Below are 25,749 nucleotides of genomic sequence, written 5' to 3' on the forward strand. Positions count from 1 at the left end.
GTGCAGAATAACTGAGGAATTTACGAACGCTCAACACCTGTTGAATATGTCCAGTGTCAGTAAACGTTGGCAGAAAAGCATAATTAAATTGATGCCAGCAGCACAGTTAGAGTTAACTACGCTCTAGATAACAAAAAACAGCCTAACAGGCTCTGCTAGGGCGAGTAAAATGGTCAGAGTAAGGTGTTCTCTCATTTGTGTCTGGAAGTAGCTAGTGTCACAGGCCGGCTCATAGCCTGTGGCAAAAATGAGGGGACTCGAACAAAAGGTATAGGCCAATTAAAAAATGTTCTTTATTGTAAACAAAACTATTAACTTTAAACTAAGAAAAGGGAATGAGGTGTGGAAGTATCATAATGTAAGGTGCATGGATGCGGGAATCTGTGTGTGTGAATGACTGAGTGAAAACTATGCAAAACTACAAAATAACAAACAAAACAGGGGCATACCTGTAGGAGCGGAGGGAGAGAGGTGATTCGTGACAGTTTAAATACTCCCAGGTGACTCCAATCACTAATGACCCTCTGCCCACAGGAGGAACCGCCCCTGCAATGCAGAGGAGGAGCCGTGACACTTGCAACCTACCCAACATTAGCCAATTACATTCGGTGCTTGACTGCTTTTGTTAGGTCAGAACACCCGGATCAACTCTACTCCTCCATCAGAGCATTGAGTGTGCTCTCTGAATGCTCCGAGAGTGGAATGCTCTGAATTTACGAACGGACAATCTGACAACGCTCTGAGATTACAAACTTTGAGTGCACTCTTGCACTCCAGATAGAATTTACGAACCCGTAGTATAAACCAGCCTTCTGTCTTGAAATCTTTGGTTGTTTAGTACATGGCCTCACATGTGAATCCTTAAAGAGATGGGTGGGGCTAAAGCTTAAGAGGGTGTGAATGATGCTGAATGGGTGTAGACAAAGAAGAGCTCTCCAGTAGGTGTACCGTTTTCTCAAAAGTTGATCCACGCCCCTACCTTCTGATCCACGCCCCTATCATCTTTCAAAGCATAATTACTCTCCCATTGTTCCTCATCTGTAGTGTGTGATATACAATTTTGTAGCTCTGAGTCTCTACTTTTATCCAATGTAAAAAACACCATTAAAAATGTTGCTTACATAGGACCAAATTGAGCCAGTCAGTCACATATGAGGCCATGTGCTAAACAGAGTGAAGAAGGTAATGTACAGTAGTTAACAACCAAAGATTTTAAGAATAAAAGTGGTGAAAGTAGTTGCAAAAAGTAGTAGTATAAATACACTTTACCATATATTCTAATCTGACTTTGGTGCAGGTCATGTTGTTCTTCAAATTACCGTCACTGGTGAACCCACACTATATCGAATAAAACACTTATTTTTCACATGCACAGGATACAGAAGGTGTATACGGTACAGTGAAATGGTTACTTGCATAGTGGAGCCTTTTGTTTAGACATGTAGCTCGCTCGTTAAACAATGAACCATAATCCTACTCGTACTACCATGCACCATGCATGAATCTGCAGGTAGCCTAAATTAACCAACAAGGTTCAATGTTAGCTTGCTAGCTAGCTAGTATCCTTGAACTTGCAATGAAAACATCTTTCTCACAAAATTTGAACGTATAATATCTGAAAATGTAGCTAGACTCTTATCCATAAACATAGATGAATGCTTCTGCCTTTCTATCATGCATGCCATGGTTGCCATTAGTTTGAAGATTTCATCTGGAGACATGTGTTTTATACAACAGCCTTTTGTGTTCTCTTTTCGACTCTCTCTGCATTTGGCAATCATCTCTCTGTTTCCACTGATTTCAAAAAGCGTTCAACTTCTTGATCACCGTTTATTCTCCATCACTGTCATCAGAAGACTCAACAATGTCTGGTTCAATGAAAACCTTTTTACCTAAATCAGGGATTTCCTCATCGTCTGGTACATTTTTAGAATCAGTGAGAGTCAACATGGCACGATCGTCCTCCAGAAAATAGTCCATCCTCACTTTTTCCCACTGATCTTTGTTGATAGCTCCTCTTAACTTTAGGGCAGCAATGTTGAGAGCAGTAGCAACACTTTATCAGTTCTTCATGATATCTTTCAAAAAAAGCTGTGTTAGAAAGGAGTATCTACACATACTGAGCAGCTCATGTTATAGACAGAAGCATGCTACATGGCAGACCAATCTGAACTTGGCATATCCAGCCCATTAATTATCTCAACCAATCATAACTAAACCAACTAGGCTCGTAATTTAACGGTTTTATTCATATTTACAGATAGCATACACATTTGTTATTAAGGCACGTGAAAGTTTGCATGTTCTAGAAGGCATTTTGCTAAGACCATTTTTTGTTGAAACATTCAAATGGCTCCACTTTGAAGTAGTGACGTGCGACATATGCCGAGCTTCTTGAAACAGGTCGCAAAATATAAACACAACATGTAAAATGTTGATCCCTTGTTTCATGCTCTGAAATAAAATAACTCAGACACACAAAAAGCTTATTTTTCTTTAATTAGGTGTAGAAATGTGTTACAACCATGTTAGTGAACATTTCTCCTTTGCCAAGTTAATCTATCCACCTGACAGGTGTGATATATCAAGAAGCTGATTAAACAGCATGATCATTACACAGGTGCACCTTGTGCTGGTGATTATAGAAGGCCACTAAAAAATGTGCAGTTTTGTCTCACAACACTATTCCACAGATGTCTCAACTTTTGTGGGAGTGTGCAATTGGCTTGCTGACTACAGGAATGTCCACCAGAGCTGTTGTCAGATAATTAAATGTTAATTTATCTACCAACATCCTTTTAAAGAATTTGGCAATACGTCCAAATGAACTCACAATCGCAGACCATGTGTAACCATGCCAGCCCAGGACCTCCACATCCGGCTTCTTCACCTGCGGGATCATCTGAGACCAGCCACCTGGACAGCTGATGAAACTGTGGGTTTGCACAACTGAAGCATTTATGCACAAACTGTCAGAAACCGTCTCAGGGAAGGTTATCTGCGTGCTCTTCGTCCTCACTAGGGTCTTGACCTGCCTGCAGTTCGGCGTCGTAACTGACTTCAGTGGAAAATGCTCACCTTCGTTGGCCACTGGCATGCTGGAGAAGTGTGCTCTTAAAAGGATGAATCCCGGTTTCCACTGTACCGGGCAGATGGCAGACAGCGTGTATGGCGTCGTGTGGGCGAGCGGTTTGCTGATCTCAAAGTTGCGAACAGAGTGCCCCATGGTGGCGTTGGGGTGATGCCCTGGATCGATGTGTACGACAGCGTGTTCCATTTCCCACCAATATCCAGCAACTTCGCACAGCCATTGAAGAGGAGTGGGACAACATTCCACAGGTCACGATCAACAGCCTGTTCAACCTTTTTTTAAGGTATCTGTGACCAACAGATGCATATCTGTATTCCTAGTCATGTGAAATCCATAGATTAGGGCCTAATGAATTCATTTCAATTGACTGATTTCTTATATGAACTGAAACTCAGAAAAAATTGATACAATTGTTCCATGTTGCGTTTATATTTTTTCAGTTTTCAGTTTGCAATCATGTTTGTTGAAATGTCAATCCTCAACCAATGTAACGGCGTTCTTCGTTTGTTGAATGAGAGTCGGACCGAAATGCAGCGTGTTGGTTACTCATGTTTTTAATGAAGAAAAAACGGAACGATACATGAAATAACTAATAAATACAAAACAACAAAACGGAACGTGAAACCTAATTACAGCCTATCTGGTGAAACTACACAGAGACAGGAAAAATCACCCACGAAATACACAGTGAAACCCAGGCTACCTAAATACGGTTCCCTATCAGAGACAACAAGAATCACCTGACTCTGATTGAGAACCGCCTCAGGCAGCCATACCTAAACTAAACACACCCCTAATCAACCACAATCCCAATGCCTACAAAAACCTCAATACGACAACACAATAACATAAACCCATGTCACACCCTGGCCTGACCAACTAATTAACTAAAACACAAAATACTAAGACCAAGGCGTGACAACCAATGCAATATCATTGCAAATCACTAAATTACATGGGGAAATAAAGTGACAACAGTGCATAGGTTGTCTTATAGATGAATCGTCACATCATAGAGATGAATTAACCAATTTACTTCAAAATTGTTCCCAATAATAACAGCTGTACTGTACTATATACATGTATATCATACAAACCAGTTTATCTAAACACCACAGATAAAGCATGCTAGCAGCACCCCCCTCAGGGGCAGCAGGCCTATTGCTGTTCCAGCAGACAGTTGCTCCTCCCCATACAGTCAGTCATATTATATGAATACACTGCTGATGGAATGGAAGCCTATCTCTACTATTCACACATGGTGACTGGTGGGGAGAGGAAATGGTGTAGGACAGGCTATATTTATGTAGTGCTTACAGTGGTGTGTGTAGAGAGCTAGTTGATACATGCACACACTCAGACACACACACACAGAGTTGTGGATTCGAGTCACAGGACTTGAACTCGAGTCTGACCCATGTCAATGAGCAGGGTTTGGGAGTAACGGATTACATGTAATCCGTTACATGTAAGGGATTACAAAAAACAGTAACTGTAATCCATTATGTTACCAGCAAAAATATTGTAATCAGATTACAGATACTTTTGAAAAACTAGAAGATTACTTTGAGGATTACTTTTAAATTCAGAAAGGATTTTCGGAAAAAAGTCTTTGACACTTCTCTGTTTTCTCAATGACATTCAAATCAGCATTGAAAATAAGGTGTAAATTTAAGTTTGTTCCACCTGAGTGAGTCTGACCACAAGTCAGAGACCACTATGATGACACACCAAATGTGTTTGATGGACCTCGGGAAAAGAGCAGGAATAGGCTTTTGTAGGCTACAGTCCAAGCTATGTCTTCCAATGGTGCAACTGCTGTCTGCATCCAAAGATTATCCAAATTAAACACTTGGAGGTAAGGATGACAGAAATGGTGTAGTCTACGGTGATACGGATATTATTGATATCTACATAGCGCATTGATGTGAATCACACTGCTGCTCTCATTTAGCTATTTGTGCCTTATGCATTGTTTAAAGTGGCTAGTGATATTTTTTACATCAATTTCCATCAATTCCCATTATTAAAGTGGCTGGAGTTGAGTCAGTGTGTTGGCAGCAGCCACTCAATGTTAGTGGTGGCTGTTTAACAGTCTGATGGTCTTGAGATAGAAGCTGTTTTTCAGTCTCTAGGTCCCTGCTTTGATGCACCAGTACTGACCTCGCCTTCTGGATGATAGCGGGGTGAACAGGCAGTGGCTCGAGTGGTTGTTGTCCTTGATGATCTTTATGGCCTTCCTGTGACATCGGGTGGTGTAGGTGTCCTGGAGGGCAGGTAGTTTGCCCCCGGTGATGCGTTATGCAGACCTCACTACCCACTGGAGAGCCTTACGGTTGTAGACGGAACAGTTGCCATACCAGGCGGTGATACAGCCCGACAGGATGCTCTCGATTGTGCATCTGTAGACGTTTGTGAGTGCTTTTGGTGACAAGCCAAATTTCTTCAGCCTCCTGATGTTGAAGAGGCGCTGCTGCGCCTTCTTCACGACGCTGTCTGTGTGGGTGGACCAATTCAGTTTGTCCGTGATGTGTACGCCAAGGAACTTAAAACTTACTACCCTCTCCACTACTGTCCCATCGATGTGGATAGGGGGGTGCTCCCTCTGCTGTTTCCTGAAGTCCACAATCATCTCCTTTGTTTTGTTGACGTTGAGTGTGAGGTTATTTTCCTGACAAGCACCTCCTCCCTGGAGGCCGTCTCGTCGTTGTTGGTATTCAAGCCTACCACTGTTGTGTCGTCCGCAAACTTGATGATTGAGTTGGAGGCGTGCATGGCCACACAGTCGTGGGTGAACAGGGAGTACAGGAGAGGGCTCAGAACGCACCCTTGTGGGGCCCCAGTGTTGAGGTTCAGCGGGGTGGAGATGTTGTTACCTACCCTCACCACCTGGGGGCGGCCCGTCAGGAAGTCCAGTACCCAGTTGCACAGGGCGGGGTCGAGACCCAGGGTCTCGAGCTTGATGACGATTTTGGAGGGTACTATGGTGTTAAATGCTGAGCTGTAGTCGATGAACAGCATTCTCACATAGGTATTCCTCTTGTCCAGATGGGTTAGGGCAGTGTGCAGTGTGGTTGAGATTGAGTTGTCTGTGGACCTATTTGGGCGGTAAGCAAATTGGAGTGGGTCTAGGGTGTCAGGTAGGGTGGAGGTGATATGGTCCTTGACTAGTCTCTCAAAGCACCTCATGATGACGGAAGTGAGTGCTACGGGGTGGTAGTCGTTTACCTCAGTTACCTTAGCTTTCTTGGGAACAGGGACGATGGTGGCCCTCTTGAAGCATGTGGGAATAGCAGACTGGGATAAGGATTGATTGAATATGTCCGTAAACACACCAGCCAGCTGGTCTGCGCATGCCCTGAGTACGCGGCTGGGGATGCCGTCTGGGCCTGCAGCCTTGCGAGGGTTAACACGTTTAAATGTTTTACTCACCTTGGCTGCAGTGAAGAAGAGTCCGCAGGTTTTGGTTGCAGGCCGTGTCAGTGGCACTGTATTGTCCTCAAAGTGGGGAAAAAAGTTATATAGTCTGTCTGGGAGCAAGACATCCTGGTTCGTGACGGGGCTGGTTTTCTTTTTGTAATCTGTGATTGACTGTAGACCATGCCACATACCTCTTGCGTCTGAGCCGTTGAATTGTCTCTATACTGACGCTAAGCTTGTTTGATTGCCTTGCGGAGGGAATGGCCACACTGTTTGTATTTGGTCATGTTTCCAGTCACCTTACCCTGGTGAAAAGCAGTGGTTCGCGCTTTCAGTTTCACATGAATGCTGCCATAAATCCACGGTTTCTGGTTTGGGAATGTTTTAATCGTTGCTATGGGAACGTCATTGTCAATGCACTTTCTAATGAACTTGCTCACCGAATCAGCGTATTCGTCAATGTTGTTGTTGGAAGCAATGCGGAACATATCCCAGTCCACGTGATCGAAGCAGTCTTGAAGCGTGGAATCAGATTGGGTGGACCATCGTTGAACAGACCTGAGCGAGGGAGATTCTTGTTTTAGTTTCTGTCTGTAGGCAGGGAGCAACAAAATAGAGTCGTGGTCAGCTTTTCCGAAAGGAGGGTGGTGGAGGGCCTTATATGCATCGCGGAAGTTAGAATAGCAATGATCCAAGGTTTTACCAGCCCTGGTTGCGCAATCGATATGCTGATACAATTTAGGTAGTCTTGTTTTCAGATTAGCCTTGTTAAAATCCCCAGCTACAATGAATGCAGCCTCAGGATATATGGTTTCCAGTTTGCAAAGAGTCAAATAAAGTTCGTTCAGGGCCATCGATGTGTCTGCTTGGAGGGGAATATATACGGCTGTGATTATAATCGAAGAGAATTCCCTTGGTAGATAATGATTTCGACATTTGATTGTGAGGAATTATAAGTCAGGTGAACAGAAGGACTTGAGTTCCTGTATGCTGTTGTGATCACACCACGTCTCGTTAATCATAAGGCATACGCCCCCGCCCCTCTTCTTACCAAGTTAAGTACATTGCTATGAATACTGCATTACTATGTAGCTGCGTTAAAATGTAAAAGGAAGTCATTTTAAATCTGCATCCAACAGCTTTATACTTTTTTCTCCAAGAAGCTGGATGTTGTCTTTTAAAAAAAAATGTATGACTCAAGTCAGATTACATTACATAACCACTCACCCTTGAGCTTCCTTTTAATGTTGCAGATTTATAAATAATTATGTAACGGTAATAAAAATGACTCATGTCAACATGAATACATGACCATAAGGGGCTTGTCTAAGATCAATAGGCAGAACTATGTCCCCTTAGAGGATTGTGGGTACAGTTGTAATTGGTGCGCCTGTTAGCCTCCCAGTACCCGTTCCCCAGGCAGGGGAGTACGCCATACGCCAGTGCAAATGCTCTCTGTGTCTACAGAATCTCCATTGAACTCATCAACCGCTGCCGGAAAGTTTTCGAAGCTTGCTATTCGCCTTAAATATATAGCCTGGTCTTTTTTTTCCCATAACACCTTTCTCTTGCGCTCAAGGGAGATGGCTCTTGCTGCACTTATATTTCTTAGTGGTTGTCTTGCAGTCCAGAATAGATTCTTCTTGTTCTTTGTGTTAAATATTCGGACTAAGCACGCTGGGGCATTAGACGCTTTACTGCACATTTCACTCCCCAGGTGGGTGTTTCAGTGTTTCCAGTGTGATGTGGTTTAAAAGCTACTTTCTCTCTGCTCAGGTGGCGAGGTGATCAAAACGAGAAGGGACATTTACAATACATATGTAAAGTAAATACATGGGTTAGGAAAACACAAAGGGGCCATGGACTCAAACGAACTTTGTTGCAAAGTAGTTAACACTGGCAAAACTACTGTGTCGTGTACGGGCACTGTAAGTTGTGGAGGCCTGTTATGTATGAGTGGCTGGGTACTTTTAAAGATAACCAGTAACCATTTTACAGTAGAGCTACCTGCCAGAATATGTAATATTCGCTTTTAAGACTACACTCAAGTTGAAGTGGCACAAATCAACACCTTTTATGACAACCAACTTCTGCCAATGGCAAACGGAGCGGAGCTATAGTAGACTATAATTTGAGTTGTCAGCTGACAGCTAGCCAAAAGTCACATAAAAAGGTATCTGCTAAACAAATGCTATACTTACAAATGGTTTTGTCACCAGGTTCATATTTCGAGTAGATATTTAAAATCTTTCACACCTTGTCAGTTGTCGTAAAAAATGGCACACTTGATGTTGTGTTAAAGGCAAAATGTCAGGTACCTAAATGTTTGACCATATTTTCATTGCATAAAGTCCACATTTAGGACACTCAGTAGGTCAGTGAGTAAAGACATTGCCTCTTTATGATTCCAGCAGCCTGTGTGCATGTGAGAGTATATTAGTGTGTTTGTGTTTAGTCGTGTGTTCGAGAGATGGTGTGAGTGTGTGCGCATTTGCACGTGTACATGTGTACGCTCATGTGTGTATCATGTGTGTGTGTGAACATTTCAAGGGAGCTTGCCAGCCAGCCTGACTGAGATGATTTATTATGCAGCTTGAGGGGACTCTTACTCCGGGGGTCATGTGACTGACACGGCAGCAAGGCATGAAGCACCATCGCTCTTCGCCCCTGGGGATAGGGAGCCCTGCCAGCACAGTCCTCCTGCCCAAACTGGCAGTCTCTGCTTCTTTCTGCTTCCCTCTCTCTCTGAGACACACCCTGATCTAACACTGATATTATGATACAATACACTCATCACCTGATTAAAAAAGTCATGCCACATGTAACTATTATTAATTTATCCCAAGTCACGTCAGATTTGGGCCTGCGTTTAACCACATAAAATAACGCAAGCAATTTTTTTTAATTGAATATGTTATTGAAATCCTGAAACTATACTCCAATCACCTGCTTTAGATAGAGGACATGTCAGGCTAGGTACAGGACATGCCAGCCTAGGTAGAGGACACGGCAGGCTAGGTAAAGGACCTGGCAGGCTAGGTAGAGGAACCGGCAGGCTAGGTAGAGGACCCGGCAGCCTAGGTAGAGGACCCGACAGGCTAGGTAGAGGACCCGGCAGGCTAGGTAGAGGACCCGGCAGGCTAGGTAGAGGACCCGGCAGGCTAGGTAGAGGACACGGCAGGCTAGGTAGAGGACCCGACAGGCTAGGTAGAGGACCCGGCAGGCTAGGTAGAGGACACGGCAGGCTAGGTAGAGGTCACGTCAGGGTAGGTAGAGGACCCGGCAAGCTAGGTAGAGGACCCGACAGCCTAGGTAGAGGACACGGCAGGCTAGGTAGAGGACCCGGCAGGCTAGGTAGAGACACGGCAGGCTAGGTAGAGGACACGTCAGGCTAGGTAGAGGACCCGGCAGGCTAGGTAGAGGACCCGGTAGGCTAGGTAGAGGACACGGCAGGCTAGGTAGAGGACTCGGCAGGCTAGGTAGAAGACCCGGCAGGCTAGGTAGAGGACCCGGCAGGCTAGGTAGAGGACACGGCAGGCTAGGTAGAGGACCCGGCAGGCTAGGTAGATGACACGGCAGGCTAGGTAGAGGCCACGTCAGGCTAGGTAGAGGACCCGGCAGGCTAGGTAGAGGACCCGGCAGGCTAGGTAGAGGACCCGGCAGGCTAGGTAGAGGACCCGGCAGGCTAGGTAGAGGACACGGCAGGCTAGGTATAGGACATGCCAGCCTAGGTAGAGGACCCGACAGCCTAGGTAGAGGACCCGACAGCCTAGGTAGAGGACCCGGCAGGCTAGGTAGAGGACACAGCAGGCTAGGTAGACCCGGCAGGCTAGGTAGAGGACCCAGCAGGCTAGGTAGAGGACACGGCAGGCTAGGTAGAGGACACGTCAGGCTAGGTAGAGGACCCGACAGCCTAGGTAGAGGACCCGGCAGGCTAGGTAGAGGACCCGGCAGACTAGGTATAGGACATGCCAGCCTAGGTAGAGGACCTGACAGCCTAGGTAGAGGACCCGACAGCCTAGATAGAGGACCCGGCAGGCTAGGTAGAGGACACGGCAGGCTAGGTAGAGGACACGTCAGGCTAGGTAGAGGACCCGGCAGGCTAGGTAGAGGACATGCCATACTAGGTAGAGGACACAGCAGGCTAGGTACAGGACATGCCAGCCTAGGTAGAGGACCCGACAGCCTAGGTAGAGGACCCGACAGCCTAGGTACAGGACCTGGCAGGCTAGGTAGAGGACCCGGCAGGCTAGGTAGAGGCCCCGGCAGGCTAGGTAGAGGCCCCGGACAGGTGCCAGCCCCGGCTAGAGGACCCGGCAGGCTGGGTAGAGGACACGGCAGGCTAGGTAGCGGACCCGGCAGGCAGGTGACCCGGCAGGCTAGGTAGAGGACCCTGCAGGCTAGGTAGACGACCCGGCAGGCTAGGTAGAGGACACGGCAGGCTAGGTAGACGACCCGGCAGGCTAGGTAGAGGACACGTCAGGCTAGGTAGAGGACCCGGCAGGCTAGGTAGAGGACACGGCAGGCTAGGTACAGGACACGGCAGGCTAGGTACAGGTCATGCCAGCCTAGGTAGAGGACACGGCAGGCTAGGTAGAGGACACGGCAGGCTAGGTAGAGGACCCGACAGCCTAGGTAGAGGACACGACAGCCTAGGTAGAGGACCCGGCAAGCTAGGTAGAGGACACGGCAGGCTAGGTAGAGGACCCGGCAGGCTAGGTAGAGGACCCGGCAGGCTAGGTAGAGGACCCGGCAGGCTAGGTAGAGGACACGGCAGGCTAGGTAGAGGACCTGGCAGGCTAGGTAGATGACACGGCAGGCTAGGTAGAGGCCACATCAGGCTAGGTAGAGGCCACATCAGGCTAGGTAGAGGCCACATCAGGCTAGGTAGAGGACCCGGCAGGCTAGGTAGAGGACACGGCAGGCTAGGTAGAGGACACGTCAGGCTAGGTAGACCCGACAGCCTAGTTAGAGGACACGGCAGGCTAGGTAGAGGACCCGGCAGGCTAGGTAGAGGACATGCCAGCCTAGGTAGAGGACCCGACAGCCTAGGTAGAGGACCCGACAGCCTAGGTAGAGGACCCGACAGCCTAGGTAGAGGACCCGGCAGGCTAGGTAGAGGACACGGCAGGCAGGACACTTAGGTAGAGGACACGGCAGGCTAGGTAGAGGACACGGCAGGCTAGGTAGAGGACCCGGCAGGCTAGGTAGAGGACACGGCAGGCTAGGTAGAGGACCCGACAGCCTAGGTAGAGGACCCGGCAGGCTAGATAGAGGACCCGGCAGGCTAGGTAGAGGACCCGGCAGGCTAGGTAGAGGCCACATCAGGCTAGGTATAGGACCCGGCAGGCTAGGTAGAGGACACGGCAGGCTAGGTAGAGGACACGTCAGGCTAGGTAGAGGACCCGACAGCCTAGGTAGAGGACCCGGCAGGCTAGGTAGAGGACCCGGCAGGCTAGGTACAGGACACGGCAGGCTAGGTACAGGACACGCCAGCCTAGGTAGAGGACACGGCAGGCTAGGTAGAGGACACGCCAGCCTAGGTAGAGGACACGTTAGGCTAGGTAGAGGACCCGGCAGGCTAGGTAGAGGACACGGCAGGCTAGGTACAGGACACGGCAGGCTAGGTACAGGACACGCCAGCCTAGGTAGAGGACACGGCAGGCTAGGTAGAGGACACGGCAGGCTAGGTAGAGGACCCGACAGCCTAGGTAGAGGACACGACAGCCTAGGTAGAGGACCCGGCAAGCTAGGTAGAGGACACGGCAGGCTAGGTAGAGGACCCGGCAGGCTAGGTAGAGGACCCGGCAGGCTAGGTAGAGGACCCGGCAGGCTAGGTAGAGGACACGGCAGGCTAGGTAGAGGACCTGGCAGGCTAGGTAGATGACACGGCAGGCTAGGTAGAGGCCACATCAGGCTAGGTAGAGGCCACATCAGGCTAGGTAGGGGACCCGGCAGGCTAGGTAGAGGACACGGCAGGCTAGGTAGAGGACACGTCAGGCTAGGTAGACCCGACAGCCTAGTTAGAGGACACGGCAGGCTAGGTAGAGGACCCGGCAGGCTAGGTAGAGGACATGCCAGCCTAGGTAGAGGACCCGACAGCCTAGGTAGAGGACCCGACAGCCTAGGTAGAGGAGACAGCCTAGAGGACCCGGCAGGCTAGGTAGAGGACACGGCAGGCTAGGTAGAGGACACGTCAGGCTAGGTAGAGACGGAGGCTAGGTAGAGGACCCGACAGCCTAGGTAGAGGACCCGGCAGGCTAGATAGAGGACCCGGCAGGCTAGGTAGAGGACCCGGCAGGCTAGATAGAGGACCCGGCAGGCTAGGTAGAGGACCCGGCAGGCTAGGCAGGCATCAGGCTAGGTATAGGACCCGGCAGGCTAGGTAGAGGACACGGCAGGCTAGGTAGAGGACACGTCAGGCTAGGTAGAGGAGGCCTAGGTAGAGGACCCGGCAGGCTAGGTAGAGGACCCGGCAGGCTAGGTACAGGACACGGCAGGCTAGGTAGAGGACATGCCAGCCTAGGTAGAGGACACGGCAGGCTAGGTACAGGACACGCCAGCCTAGGTAGAGGACACGTTAGGCTAGGTAGAGGACCCGGCAGGCTAGGTAGAGGACACGGCAGGCTAGGTACAGGACACGGCAGGCTAGGTACAGGACACGCCAGCCTAGGTAGAGGACACGGCAGGCTAGGTAGAGGACACGGCAGGCTAGGTAGAGGACCCGACAGCCTAGGTAGAGGACACGACAGCCTAGGTAGAGGACCCGGCAAGCTAGGTAGAGGACACGGCAGGCTAGGTAGAGTACCCGGCAGGCTAGGTAGAGGACCCAGGCGGGCTAGGTAGAGGACCCGGCAGGCTAGGTAGAGGACACGGCAGGCTAGGTAGAGGACCTGGCAGGCTAGGTAGATGACACGGCAGGCTAGGTAGAGGCCACATCAGGCTAGGTAGAGGCCACATCAGGCTAGGTAGAGGACCCGGCAGGCTAGGTAGAGGACACGGCAGGCTAGGTAGACGACCCGGCAGGCTAGGTAGAGGACACGTCAGGCTAGGTAGAGGACCCGGCAGGCTAGGTAGAGGACACGTTAGGCTAGGTAGAGGACACGGCAGGCTAGGTAGAGGACCCGGCAGGCTAGGTAGAGGACACGGCAGGCTAGGTAGAGGACCCGACAGCCTAGGTAGAGGACCCGGCAGGCTAGATAGAGGACCCGGCAGGCTAGGTAGAGGACCCGGCAGGCTAGGTAGAGGCCACATCAGGCTAGGTATAGGACCCGGCAGGCTAGGTAGAGGACACGGCAGGCTAGGTAGAGGACACGTCAGGCTAGGTAGAGGACCCGACAGCCTAGGTAGAGGACCCGGCAGGCTAGGTAGAGGACCCGGCAGGCTAGGTAGAGGACATGCCAGCCTAGGTAGAGGACCCGACAGCCTAGGTAGAGGACCCGACAGCCTATGTAGAGGACCCGGCAGGCTAGGTAGAGGACACGGCAGGCTAGGTAGAGGACACGGCAGGCTAGGTAGAGGACCCGGCAGGCTAGGTAGAGGACCCGGCAGACTAGATAGAGGACACGGCAGGCTAGGTAGAGGACACGGCAGGCTAGTTAGAGGACCCGGCAGGCTAGGTAGAGGACACGGCAGGCTAGACAGAGGACACAGTAGGCAGGGTTTGGGACACGGCAGCCTAGGTAGAGGACACGGCAGGCTAGATAGAGGACACGGCAGACTAGATAGAGGACACGGCAGGCTAGGTAGAGGACACGGCAGGCTAGTTAGAGGACCCGGCAGGCTAGGTAGAGGACACGGCAGGCTAGGTAGAGGACCCGGCAGGCTAGGTAGAGGACCCGGCAGGCTAGGTAGAGGACACGGCAGGCTAGGTAGAGGACCCGGTAGGCTAGGTAGAGGACACGGCAGGCTAGGTAGAGGACACAGGCTAGGTAGAGGACACGGCAGTCTAGGTAGAGGACACGGCAGGCTAGGTAGAGGACAGTATAGCAGTTCCAAGCGGAGGTGAGTGGAACAAGTTGTCTAAAACAATCAAAGACAAACATAAAGCTAAGCATGTCAAAATAACTGATATGATAGCCAGATTCTATGTTTAGTCTTTCACATGTTACAATCCACATTTTTTAAGGGACTAGCGATAGCATAGCCTACTTAGGTAATCAAGAGTAATAACATCCGAGTCCCATATGGCGGTGCACAATTGGGCCAGCGTTGTCCGGATTTGGCCGGAGTAGGCCATCATTGTAAATAAGAATTTGTTCTTAACTGACTTGCCTAGTTAAATAAAGGTTACATTTAAAATAAAAAATAAAAATTCTTAAATGTTTGTATCAAACAATTAGTCCATTGGTTGAATGTGTCAAATAAGTGATTTTTTTATCCATGGTCTCCCATTTTCCACATGTGGGCTGCCATTGTTGTCCATTCTATACCACGCAGTCATGTGAGAAATAGCTACCGCGTAAGTTCCCACTTCTGCAGGCGGAAATGGGATACCCTGTAAAAAAACTTGTTTTAAACGCTTATTTGATAGCAAAAGACACATTCAACCCGACGAATCATAAGGATTGTTCCTAGAGATATTGAATATACCTCTGTTGACAGGACACATTATTTTGGTGAAACCGAATAGTTTATGTTTGATTGATGAAGGATACCAGGCTGCATCCTTACACAACCAGCCATCTGTAAACAATGGCTCTCTGCAGGATGAAACAACTTAGGCCTTAATATTAAAGTGATGCTCCAGAACTTTTTGGTGTACTGCGTCATCCATTTCAAATGATAAGTTGAGCGCTGCAAAATTATTATTATTTCGGATGATTTGTTATGAATCCAATTTCTACAATGTATTGCACATTTGTTGAGCTTCAGATCCTGGTCTGCATTTTTAAGTAGGTTTAGTGTCATCCCTGGTCAAAGCAGCTTATCTTTGTTTAGAGTTGAATTGCATCATGTCAGTCCTGGAGGCCTGCAGTATTTACTGGTTTTCACTGTTTAATCAGTGACTGATCAAATGATACACTGCACAGTTTCTTACATGCTCCATCTCGTCTCCCACTTCTCTCTCTCCTCTATCTTTTTTTTGTCATTTTCCTCTACTCTTTGTCTCTGTCTCTCTGTCTCTTAGGTGGGGGCATAGGGGGTATTGGTCATACTGGTGTTGTTGGCGAGGACAAAGCTTGGGCATCGGGCAGAATGTTGCCACCTGCATGAGTGGAACAGAGGAGCCTCAGTTCTGGGTGAGTTTATGGCCGACATTCATGAAATCTCTGGCACAATAAAACCTTCTGCCCTTCTGCAGGGTATCATGAAGAGCAACTTTCTTAGTGCTGAAAGCACCATAAACAGTATAAGAAACAGTAAACACCGGCAAATGTTTTCAAATGGATCTCTGAGTAGGAACGTGTTTGAACTCTCATTTTTTTAGATATAAGAGTGAGGACAAACCTCTACTAAGCTAGTGTCTCCCTATACTTTAACAATAGCCAGCATTCGCGGCTTTGCTCGAACTTGAATGACCTTTTTGATGTTTCATTGAGGGACAATATTTGTCAGGTCAGAATGATTTCTCAATACGGCTCTATAGACTCATTCTATCAGACTCAACTCTTATTTTGAAAGGTTTCATGTCAGCTTAAACAGCACTGTAGTGGAATGCCTTACCCATACTAGCATCAGATAGTACACTAAGCCCATCTAAAACCTTGCTCTTCCGCTGTACCAGAAGCTCACCCAATCCATTATATCAGATAGTACTCTGTCTCTGTCTCATACCCAGATCCTGCTCCCTCATTCTATTTAGATGCAACCGTTTAGTTGCAGCTCAGACTTATCAGTCTTCCATTAATCAGATGAATTACATAGTTTATATCTCAAATGGCAGTCTATTCCCTATATGGTGTACTACCTTTGAAAGTAGTGCACTATGAGGGGAATAGGGTGCCATTTGCGACTCAGCCATAGGAACTCAGGCTGATCTGATGGCAAAAAGACGTTTAGTTGTCACAGCGGAAAGATCAGCAAGGACTTGTAAATGTCAGCATGAGCGGCGCACGATCTCTACAATATTTCCAACTAATATGTCCCTCTGGATTCTTTCATGTTAACAGTCCACCACCCCGATATATGCATTGGCTGCTATCGTCACAGGTTTATAGAAGAGAGGATGTGTTTGCGTGTGTGTCCTATCCAGTAGTTTGAAAGTCCAGTCATATTCTCTTTCATTTTCCTGAAAATCTCTTTGCAGAGCAACAACACGACTCAAAAAACCCCAAAGGATAGGAGTCACAATTATCATCATCCTATACACACAGGGAGCTACCACATGGTAAACACATACAGACTCTGAGACATACTGGGAAATACAGTATCTCCCTCTCTGTGCCACAGGCCCTTAATGTGAAACCTGTCCTCTGAAAGAAAGTGGAAAAATATATGAAAAGTAGAAAGTAAAAGTTTCCCCTCTGCTGGCCTGCACTGTGACAGGGCTCACAGTCACAGAACACATTCAGGGAGATATAAATATTGAGCACTGAGGGATTTTTGCTCCATGAATTATTAAGTCCAGTGGCTTTATGTAAGCTTCTGAAAGCTATCTCCCCCAGCTTTACTGTTTCACTCTGCACCAAGCAGCGACTGGGGAACACAGAGGTAGAGAGACAGCACATAAACTCAAACACACATAGATATACATTTGGTGTAGTAGACAGACAAGCATGCACACAGACAGACAGACAGACAGACAGACAGACAGACAGACAGACAGACAGACAGACAGACAGACAGACAGACAGACAGACAGACAGACAGACATTGTGTAGTTGATTTTAAGCCTGACAATATTGTTAACAACTTTTAGTTTAGTAGAATCTTGCCATTATGATTAAGAGATGGGTGTTGTAAAGACATCACCTGAAAACAAATTGCAGAGGTTTATTTTCCCCCAAAACCATGTCCTTTCCACTAACACTGTGTGGATTTGGTAGCACTAAATTATTGATGGCATTACATGACATGGATGGCTGAGTTCTCCTCTCAGCAACATTAAACCTGCTCCTAAAAATAGTTGTTTTCTCTGACTCCTCTTTGACAAAAAGATAGGGACAGTAGCTTTCTGAAAAGGTATTCAGGCAATTGTGTCCGTGTGTGTGTGTGTGTGCCTGTTTCTTTGCGCATGTCTGTGTGTTTGTGTCTTTGTGCATATGCATGTGTGTATTAGTGTGTGTGTGTACAGGTTTGTGCCTGACTCAAGTGTGTACAGTGTCCTCCACTAATATTGCTGTTTATCCTCTTGGTCTTTCATTCAAAATGTTTACAAAAATCAAATCTTTAATTGAAATAAAATGATTGAAAAAATGAATGTGAAATAAATGAAAAAAAGTTTGGCACCCCTAGAAATTCTTATGAGTAAAATCTAACTTAAGTATATTCCCATTCATATTTTATGTATTTAAGTTCACCTGAGTGATTAAGAACACTGAAGTGGTAAGCCATGACTTGTTTCACTGGGGTATGTAAAAATGAGGTGACACACCGGCCAAGTTCCCAAAGTCATCCATCACTATGGGAAAGAATACAGTAATGCTGTGCGACAAAAGGTTGTTGGGCTGCACAAATCAGGAAATGGCTATAAGATAATAGCTCAACGGTTGAAAATGTCCATTTCCACTAACAGGGCAATAATTAAGAAGTTTAAAGCAACCGGAGATGTCAACAATGGGCCTGGAAGAGGACATTTCTCTATATTGACCCCACGCACAGTGAGGAGGATGGAGTTAGGGGTCAGAAAGTCTTCAAAACTACGATCAGACGCCACCTACATAACCACAAGTTGTTTGGGAGGGTTGTCATAAAAATACATTTGCTGTCATCAAACAACAAACTCAGGCACCTACAGTTTGCCAAACTTTACTGGAACTTTCAACGGGACCAGGTTCTATGGTCAGATGAGACCAAAACATAGCTTTTTGGAAACAAACACGAGAGGTGGGTTTGGCGTAGACAGAAAGATAGCCATGCAGATAAGTACCTCATCCCCACTGTGAAGTATGGTGGTGGATCTTTGATGTTGTGGGGCTGTGTTTCTTCCAAAGGCCCTGGACAACTACTTAGGATACATGGTATCATGGACTCCATCAAGTACCAGCAGATATTCAATCAAAACCTGACTGCATCTGCTAGGAAGCTTAAAGTGGGCCCTGGATGGATCTTCCAGCAGGACAATGATCACACCTCAAAATCAATGGTCTCAGAACCCTTGTCATGTGTTCTCCAACCTCATTACGCATTATAGGAGACTGTTATGTTGGGAAAGCGAGGTTGCACAAAGAATTGAATGAAGGGGTGCCAATAGTTGTGGCACACATATATTTGAGAATATATTTGTTTTATGATAAGAATTTATTTTTTCTTTCAATTATTTTACTTTAATTAAAGGTTAGATTTTTGTGAATATTTTGATGGAAAGACCAAGAGGAATAACAACAAAGAAACGTTTTTTTATACATTTTTTTACATTTTTTATTTATAGTCCGTTTTGCTCATATTTACTAAGGGTGCCAATATTAGTGGAGGGCACTGTATGTTTGTTTATGTCTGTGTGTGTGTGTGCTCCTTGTTTATTGAAGTAGGACACAGTGACATGGACAATATGTTTACTAGAAGCTATTTCCCCAGTGTTGTTAGATGTAGGAGTGCTGATCTTGGATCAGTTATGCCTTTTAAATCATAATGAATAAAAGAGGGGACCTAAACCAAAACTCTACTTTGACGTGCTTTATGAATAAGAGCCATCTCCTTTCTATGGAAGCTAAATCTACAATAATGAGCATTCCAACTGTCTTATTATAACCAACTTAATGTGTAATGTTTTGTATTACTGTGCAGGCTGCTGTGAAATACACATTTAAATGATTAAGTATCATTCAGTTTGAAGATGGCAGCTGTAGGACAGTGCACATTTTATTCAGCTTGTATTGAAAATCTAATCAAATAAAATGTATTTGTCACATGCGCCGAATACAACAGGTGTAGACCTTAACGGGAAATGCTTACTTACAGTACAATCCCTTAACCAACAATGCAGTTCAAGAATTAGAGTTAAGAAAATATTTACTACATACACTAAAGTAAAAAAAAATCTATACAAAGTTACACAATAGAATAACAGTAATGATGCTATATACAGGGGGTGCTGGTACCATCAATGTGCAGGGGTACAGGTTAGTCGAAGTAATTTGTACATGTAGGTAGGGGTAAAGTGACTATGCATAGATAATAAACAGGAAGTAGCAGCAGTGTAAAAACAAAGGGGGGGTTGTCAATGTAAATAGTCCAGGCGGCGGCCATTTAATTAATTGTTCAGCAGTCTTATGGCTTGGGGGTAGAAGCTTTTAAGAGAGAACAGTCTATGACTTGGGTGACTGACTATGTTTTTGAACGCTGAGCTGTTGTCAATAGTCAGCATTCTCATATAGGTGTTCCTTTTGTCCGGGTGGGAAAGGGCAATGTGGAGTGCAATAGAGATTGCGTCATTTGTGGATCTGTTGGGGCGGTATGCAAATTGGAGTGGGTCAGGGTTTCTGGGATGATGGTGTTGATGTGAGCCATGACCAGCCTTTCAAAGCACTTCATGGCTACGGACATGAGTGCAACGGGTTGGTAGTCATTTAGGCAGGTTACCTTCGCTTTCTTGGGCACAGTGACTATGGTGTCATTAGCAAAGCGAACATAAAAGGCATTTAGCTCGTCTGGTAGGCTTGCGTCACTGGGCAGCTCACGGCTGGGTTTCCCTTTGTAGTCCGTAATAGTTTGCCAGCTCTGCCACATCCGACGAGCGTCAGAGCCGGTGTAGTATGATTCAATCTTAGTCCTGTTTGATGGTTTGTCTGAGGGCATTGCAAGATTTCTTATAAGCTTCCCGCTCCTTGAAAGCCGCAGGTCTAGCCTTTCGCTCAGTGCGGATGTTGCCTGTAAGCGATGGCTTCTGGTTGGGATATGTATGTATGGTCACTGTGGTGGCGTCGTCGTCAATGCACTTATTGATTTAGCCGTTTACTGAGGTGGTATACTCCTCAATGCCATTGGACAAATTCTGTAACATATTCCAGTCTGTGGCATAGCATCCGTGTCATCTGACCACTTCCGTATTAAGCGAGTTGCTGGTACTTCTTGCTTTAGTTTTTGCTTGTAAGCAGGAATGAAGAGGGTAGAATTGTAGTCAGATTTGCCAAATGGAGGATTATGGAGAGCTTTATATGCATATCTTTGTGTGGAGTAAAGGTTGTCTAGAGTTTTTTTTTCCATCTGGTTTTCCATGCTGGTAGAAATAAATTAAATGAATCAGATTTAAGTTTGCCTGCATTAAAGTTCCTGGCCATTAGGAGTGCCGCTTCTGAATGAGCATTTTCTTTATACATCTTGGTGAGTGCCGTCTTACTGCCAGCATCGGTTTGTGTTGGTAAATAGACAGGTACGAATTATATAGATGAAAACTCTCTTGGTTGATAGTGTGGACTACAGCATATCATGAGATTCACTACCTCAGGCGAGTAATACCTCGAGACTTCTTTAATATTAGACATCGCGCACCAGCTGTTATTAACAAATATACACACACACTCACCTCTCGTCTTCCCAGATGTAGTTGCTCTGTCCTACCGATGCGTGGTTAACCCAGCCAGCTCTATATTATCCATGTCGTCGTTTAGCCACGACTCGGGGAAACATAAGATATCACCATTTTTTTATGTCTCGTTGGTAGGATAGTCTTGATCGTAGATCATCCAGTTTATTTATAGAATGGATGGTAGAGGCGGTTTGTCCACCCGCCGTTGAATTCTCTCAAGGCACCCTGATCTCCACCCCCTGTATTTCTTTCTTTTCTTCACGCGAATGACGGGGATTTGGGCCTGGTCTGTGAAAATGTCAACTTTTGTCAGTGTACCTTTATCAGGAATAAATGCATCTAGAATAGTGTGTTAGCAGGAATATTTGATATGTTAGTAGACATTATTGTGAGGTATGAGTTCTCTCTGGTTATGTCAATTGAAGGTGAAACTCCTGGCCCTGGTCCAGTTTCTAGGGATTGTATTGAGTCAGTTATCCTCAAGAAGCGAAACTTTGGTCGTTCATCAATACAGAGTAGGTATTTTGCTAGCTAAGCGTTCAATAGACAGAAACAGTGACTATAGGTCTTGGTGGATCATTGACAATATCAAAACCGAAGAAAGGAATTCCGATATGTATGGAAGAGTTATGTTTAGAAGCTTAACTTGATAACTTCTCAGTCAGTTAACTTTGATAAACAGCCACATATACACTGAGTGAACAATACATGAAGAACAGCCTCAATTCATTGGGACATGGACTCTATAAGGTGTCTAAAGTGTTCCACAGGGATGCTGGCTCATGTTGACTACAATGCTTCTCACAATTGTGTCAAGTTAGCTAGATGTCCTTTGGGTGGTGGACGATTCTTGATACACTCAAGATAAAGGTTGAGCGTGAAAAACCCAGCAGTGTTGCAGTTCTTGTCACAAACCGGTGCACCCGGCACCTACCACCATACCCCGTCAAAAGGCATATTTTAAGTTTTATTTTTCTTGTTTTTCAATCAACCAACAAAACACATTCCACACTCACAGATGTGACAGGCTTAAAAATCATAATAATAATAAATCAAGAATATATATATATATATATATATATATATATATATATATATATATATATATATATATACAGATAATAATAATAAATAAGTGTTTTATATATATATATATACAGTATACAGTATATATACAGTATTTAAACCAAACCCACAGAATTTCCAAATCAGTTTTTCTCAAAATCAGTTAAGCTACTTTATTAATATGTCTCTCCAAAATGCTTTATTGGTTGAGCAGGTCCTGTTCCTGTATTCAGTATAACACAGCATTTATGAGCATTAAATATATACAAGAGCAGTTTTGGGTAAAATCGCTTAGTTAAACTGCTGAACGGAAATCATGGGTGAAGGATGAATTCTAGCCGAACTCTATTATTTGATGAGTTTAATTAAATCCCAGAGTTTCTCTCAAGGCTCTTCTAGGGGGTTTCTGTATTTAAGGCAGATTAATTTTTCATTACGCATAACTGGAGTCTGACTTCTAATTAGTGAGTGCATGGCCGCTGAGGGCTGTCTGTCTGCCTTTGGAAATGCAGATGTCTGATCTTCCACTTACCTAGTTCTCTCTACACAACACCTCTCCATTATTTGATCTAGATCGTTTTTGTATATTTATTGATATGTAGGCTACGTGGGCCTTTTTAAATTGATGTAGTTCTGTCCTTGAGCTGTTCTTGCTAATTAATGTTATGTATTATGTCTTGGTTAATATTTTGTGTGGACCCCAGATAGGGTAGCTGTTGCTCTTCCTGTTTTTGATGTAAAGAGTGTGGCTAGACTCCATTAACCATATTAATGCTTAAGCAGTGTTTTTGATTGCTACTGTTTAGATACTGCGGTATGGATTTGAGATGTGCCCTATAGGTGAAAGTGTTATGAAATGGAATCATAACTGTTCATAGTGTACTGTCTTCACAAACATTTTCAGCTAGGTTGTACATGGCCCCTACTATGTAAAATGCACATACATGGCCTCTATGACACACATTTTTTTCTAAATTTTGATTTATTCAGGGTAGCCCTGACTAGGGTCTCATTCCCACTACAATAAATCGAAACAACTGCAATCCTCAAATAATGAATTCCAAACCATTGTCCTAAACTGCCCTAATGACACCAATTAATCAAAATGCAAGGAATTGTGCAGGTTATTCCAACAATGGGGGACACTAAAAAGAGGCTTCACCTAAACTGGCTGAGACCAGAGGGACCTCAAGAGTTAACCAACCTTGCGAGCAGGTTTGATAACTCATTCTTTTATATTTTAGCAACAAAGTTAAGTACATTGGAAGCTTTTGTACTAGAGCTTTTTAAACAAAAAGGGAGTAATGAAGTGATCTACGGGACTTCAATGAGGATCAGCCAACCTTTTATTACAGGATGTAGGTGTCAGGACCCGGTTTCGAACCTGGGTCTCCGGAGTGAGAAACAGTCACTTAACCAACTGAGCCACGAATAGTCAGCAGAACCCAGAAGATGAGGCAGACACAGCAGTACTTAAGACGGTGTATTTAATAAAGAAAAAAATCCTAAAATACAAAAAATGGAAAATCAAAAGGTGGTAGGAAAAACACAAAAAGACCTCAAAAGAAACTCACCAAAAATAAACAAAAACAAAAAACAGAATACCACAAGAACTTCCCCGGAATCGACAAGAGCACACAGAACACTAGGGCAGGGTGCTAACATACAAACACAGAGCACAGAACTGAGGGAAACAAAGGGTTTAAATACAATCAGGGGAAACGAGACACAGGTGCAAATAATAATGGGGATCAAGGGAAAAACATAGGGACAAAAAGCACAATGGGGACATCTACTGACCAAAACCCGGAACAACCCTGGCCAAATCCTGACAGTAGGGATGAGAGTTTAAACTGTCATCTGTGTTAAAGTGAAGGACTCTATGGTAAACGACATCCAAAGGTTTAAGAGTAGTGGCTCCTGCAATCTGGTAATTGGCGTCACCATAGTCTGCTTCCTGCTATTCAGAGAGAGTCCAGATCTATTTCTAAAAAAGAAGCCCAATTTAAGTCTTGGCTTTTAATTAGCTCATCCATATTTTTTGGGAACAAGAAGTCGTTTTCAAAACAAATTCCCAGATACGTATAGGCGGGAACCCAATCCATGGGAGAAGCCTCCAGTGAATAAATATATAGTTAATCTGAAACATTGTTGCGAGAATTAGAGAACAATATACAGTGTGTTCAGAAAGCATTCCCACCCCTTGACTTTTTCCACATTTTGTTGTGTAACAACCTGAATTTAAAATGTATTAAATAGAGATGTTGTCACTAGCCTACACACAATACACCATAATGTCAAAGTGGTATTATGTTTTTAGTCATTTTTGCAAATTAATTAAAAATGAAAAGCTGAAATGTCTTGAGTCAATAAGTATTTAACCCCTTTGTTATGTCAAGTTTAAACTTTCAGGAGCAAACATTTGCTTAACAAGTCACTCACTCTTGTGTGCAATAATAGTGTATTTTTGAATGACTACCTCATCTCGGGACCTCACACATACAATTATCGGTAAGGTCCCCTTTGTTATGTCAAGTTTAAAACTTTCAGGAGTAAACATTTGCTTAACAAGTCACTCACTCTGTGTGCAATAATAGTGTATTTTTGAATGACTACCTCATCTCGGGACCTCACACATACAATTATCTGTAAGGTCCCTCAATCAAGCAATGAATTTCAAACACAGATTCAACCACAAAGACCACGGAGGTTTTCCAATGCCTCGCAAAGAGGGGAACCTATTGATAGATGGGTAAAAAAAGCAGACATTGAATATGGTAACATTATTAATTACGCTTTCGATGGTGTATCAATACACCCAGTCACTACAAAGAAACAAGCGTCCTTAACTCAGTTGCCGGAGAGGAAGGAAACCGCTCAGGGATTTCGCCATGAGGTCAATGGTGACTTTAAAATCAAATCAAAATCAAATCAAATTTATTTATATAGCCCTTCGTACATCAGCTGATATCTCAGTGCTGTACAGAAACCCAGCCTAAAACCCCAAACAGCAAGCAATGCAGTTGCAGAAGCACGGTGGCTAGGAAAAACAGTTGCAGAGTTTAATGGCTGCAATAGGAGAAAACTGAGGATGGATCAACAACGTTGTAGTTACTCCACAATACCAACTTAAATTACGAAGCAAGCCTGTAAAGAAAAAAATTATTCCAAAATGTGCATCATGTTTGAAATAAGGCACTTAAGTAAACTGCAAAAAACCTGGCAAAGAAATGTCATTTGTGTTCTGAATACAAAGTGTTATGTTTGGGGAAAATCTAACACATTACATCACTGAGTGCCATTCTTCAGATTTTCAAGCATGGTAGTGGCTGCATCATGTGATGGGTACGCTTGTCTTTGGCTAGGACTATGAGTTTTTTAGGATACAAATAAACAGAATAGAGCTAAGCAGAGGAAAAATCCTTGAGAAAAACCTTTCCAACAGACACTGGGACACACATTCACCTTTAACCTAAAACACAAGGCCAAATATACACTGGAGTTGCTTACCAAGACGACATTGAATGTTCCTGAGTGGCCTAGT

At 45.2% G+C, this 25,749-nt stretch overlaps 1 protein-coding gene across 24 annotated transcripts in view; it reads left to right on the forward strand.

The window, feature by feature from the left end:
* LOC135516331 (receptor-type tyrosine-protein phosphatase delta-like) overlaps positions 1-25,749 on the forward strand; it is a 606,705-nt gene that overhangs the window by 224,678 nt on the left and 356,278 nt on the right. For all 24 annotated transcript variants that reach the window (XM_064940532.1, XM_064940530.1, XM_064940540.1 and 21 more), the window contains one exon: positions 15,642-15,753. The gene's annotated coding sequence lies outside the window, so the exon portion shown is untranslated. The remainder of the gene's footprint in view (positions 1-15,641; positions 15,754-25,749) is intronic.

Source organism: Oncorhynchus masou, chromosome 27 (genome assembly GCF_036934945.1).
Source record: "Oncorhynchus masou masou isolate Uvic2021 chromosome 27, UVic_Omas_1.1, whole genome shotgun sequence".
Classification (NCBI taxonomy): Eukaryota; Metazoa; Chordata; class Actinopteri; order Salmoniformes; family Salmonidae; genus Oncorhynchus; species Oncorhynchus masou.